The 2,952-nt window shown below is 33.1% G+C and overlaps 1 non-coding gene across 1 annotated transcript; it reads right to left on the bottom strand.

Moving 5' to 3' along the window:
• Nucleotides 1-1,926: 1,926 nt before the first annotated feature.
• Nucleotides 1,927-2,028, bottom strand: LOC113188407 (U6 spliceosomal RNA). Its single transcript, XR_003301541.1, has one exon. It is a non-coding gene; the product is annotated as a U6 spliceosomal RNA (small nuclear RNA).
• Nucleotides 2,029-2,952: the final 924 nt, after the last annotated feature.

Below are 2,952 nucleotides of genomic sequence, written 5' to 3'. Positions count from 1 at the left end.
AAAAAGATTGAAATAAAGGATAAAAGGAAAATGTACACCATGCACACACTAACCAAAAAAAGCTGATGTTGCTATTAATTTCCAAGAGAATAGACTGTAATTATGAAATATTACTAGAAATAAAATGGACATTTTTAATGATGAGTCAATTCAACAGAAAAACATTCCTAAATTTATATGCATAAATTTATATTTGCAAATATGTACACATTTATAACATAGCTTCCAAATATACAAAGTAAAAGTGACAGAACTGAAAAGAGAAATAGGCAGTTTTAGTTAGAGATTTTAACACAGCTATCTCAATAACTGCTGGAACAAACAGACAAAAAAATCAGTAAGGATTTTGAAGATTTAAACAGCATAATTAATCAATTTGATCTAATTGACCTATATAGGAATCTGTACCTAACAACTGCAGAAAACATTTTTGTGCACATATTATATGTTAGGCTACAAAGATAGTTATCAACAAATGTTAAAAGACTGAAATAATATAGAATACATTCTCTGACCCAGGATTAATTAGGAATTAAAACAAACAAACAAAAAAACTAAATTCTAAACTATTTGAAGACATTGCTTCTAAATAACTCATAGGTAGAAGGAGAAATTATAATGGAGATTAGAAAATACTTTTAAATAAATGACTATGAAAACATGACACATCAAAACTTACAGAATGTTGCTAAAGCAGTGTCCAGAGGGAAGCTGATACATCCACAGGCACATGCACATTTTGGAAAAGAAGAAAGGCTGAGAAGTCATTGATCTAAGCTTCAATCTTAAGAAGCTAAAAGAAGAGAAAGTTAAACCCCAGGAAATTAGAAGGATAAGAGAAGAAAGTGATAGAGAAATTGATATGTAGAAAATAAATATGTAGGGCTGGGGATGTGGCTCAAGGGTAGCGCGCTCGCCTGGCATGCGTGCGGCCCGGGTTCGACCCTCAGCACCACATACAAACAAAGATGTTGTGTCTGCCGAGAACTAAAAAATAAATATTAAAAAGTTCTCTAAAAATAAATATATATATATAAAGAGAAGATAATAAGGTAAATTTTTGAAAATGTCAATGAAATTGATAAATTTCTAGCAAGACTAAAAGTACACATGGAAGAGAGAAAAAGCAGGATGTAGGGGGAGAATACTAATTATCTATATTAGGAATGATATTGAGTACGTTGCTGAAGATGCTCCAGACATTAAAAAAAAGGTAATAAGGGCTGGGGCTGTAACTCAGCGGTAGAACACCTGCATTGCATATGTGAGGCACTGGGTTGAATCCTCAGCACCACATAAAAATAAAGATATTGTGTCCATCTACAACTAAAAATATTTTTAAAAAGGTAATAAGTGTATATGTGCCAAAGAACTTGGATAATTTAGATGAATTAGACAAACTCCTTGAAAAAATGAAACTTATCAAACCTGATAAGCAAGAAATAGAAGTCTGTGGTTTTATCATTTTTTTATGAATTGATTATGGAATTTGAACTTTTCTAAAAATATCTATATACAGATAAATTCATAGGTGAATTCTTGAAAGACTTAAAGGAAAAATGCCTTTTTTAAATTTTTTAAATGGACACATATATGTATATATTTATGGGGTATAGTATAATTTAATATGGTGTATATAATGTACAATAATCAAATCAAGGTAATTAGTATTTTCATCTTCTCAAACATTTGTCATCTCTGTGGGTTGGAAACCTTCAAGACTCTTCTAGTTATTTTGAAAAACATGAAATACTTCATGAATTAATGTGGCACAGAGGGGGCTGGGGATGTGGCTCAAGCGGTAGCACGCTCACCTGGCATGCGTGCGGCCCAGGTTCGATCCTCAGCACCATGTACAGACAAAGATGTTGTATCCACCGATAACTAGAAAATAAATATTAAAAAAATTCTCTCTCTCTCTCTCTCAAAAAATAAATAAATAAATAAATAAAATAATGTGGCACAGAGGCCTTGCTAATCTTCTCTGTATTGTTCCAATTTTAGCATGTGTGCTGCTGAAGTGAGCACAATAGTACCATTCTTCCACAAATCCTTCCAAAAAACAGAAATAGAAGGCACAGTTCTCATTCTACTTTAGGAGGACAGCATAACCTTGATACAAAAATCTTTCAAGAAGAGATACAAGCAAAGACCGGGATGTGGCTCGGTGGTAGAGCCCTTGCCTGGCATGTGCGAGGCCCTGGATTTGATCCTCAGTACTGAAAAAAAAATAAAAGAGAGCAATGAATTGTGGCAAGAACTACACAACAGTGTGAATGTACATTGTGCCACTGAATTATACACTTAAGAATTGTTGAAATGGTAAATTTTAAATTTATGTATGTTTCACCCAAAAAAATGGTCAAGAACATAAGAAAGGAAAAAAAATACAATCTCTCATGAAGAGATGCAAATTATAAACCAAATATTGTCAAGTTGATAATATAATATAAAAGGATAGCATTTAATGAGCAAGCCTTCTTCCAAAATACAATGGTTTAACATTAGAAGATCAGTCACAGAGGTCAGTACAAAGGTTCATGCCTGTGATCCCAGCAACTCTGAAGGGTGAGGCAGGAAGATTGCAAGTTCAAGGCCAGCCTCAGCAAGTCTCAAAATAAAAATTTAAAAAGGGCTGGGATGTAGCTCAGTGTGGTAAAGTGCCCCTGGGCCCAACCCCCAGTACCAAAAAAAGAAAGAAAGAAAAAGAAAATCGGTCAATGCAATGTGAAGGATAAGAGAAGAAAGTGATAGCAGAAATTGATATTAGAAAATAAACATATATAAAGAGAAAACAATAATGTAGATTTTTGAAAGTGTCAATAAAATTGATAAATTCCTAGCATATAAACAGAGTAACAGGAAAATCCATATGATTATTTCAAAAAGGTAGAAAGTAAAAATCAACACTCTGGCCAAATTAGGCATAGCAGGGAGCTTCATTAATCTGAG

The sequence above is a fragment of the Urocitellus parryii genome, chromosome 4 (assembly GCF_045843805.1).
Source record: "Urocitellus parryii isolate mUroPar1 chromosome 4, mUroPar1.hap1, whole genome shotgun sequence".
NCBI classification, from domain to species: Eukaryota; Metazoa; Chordata; class Mammalia; order Rodentia; family Sciuridae; genus Urocitellus; species Urocitellus parryii.
The sequence above is the reverse complement of the archived record's forward strand: the minus strand, read 5'-3'. Positions and strand labels throughout refer to the sequence as shown.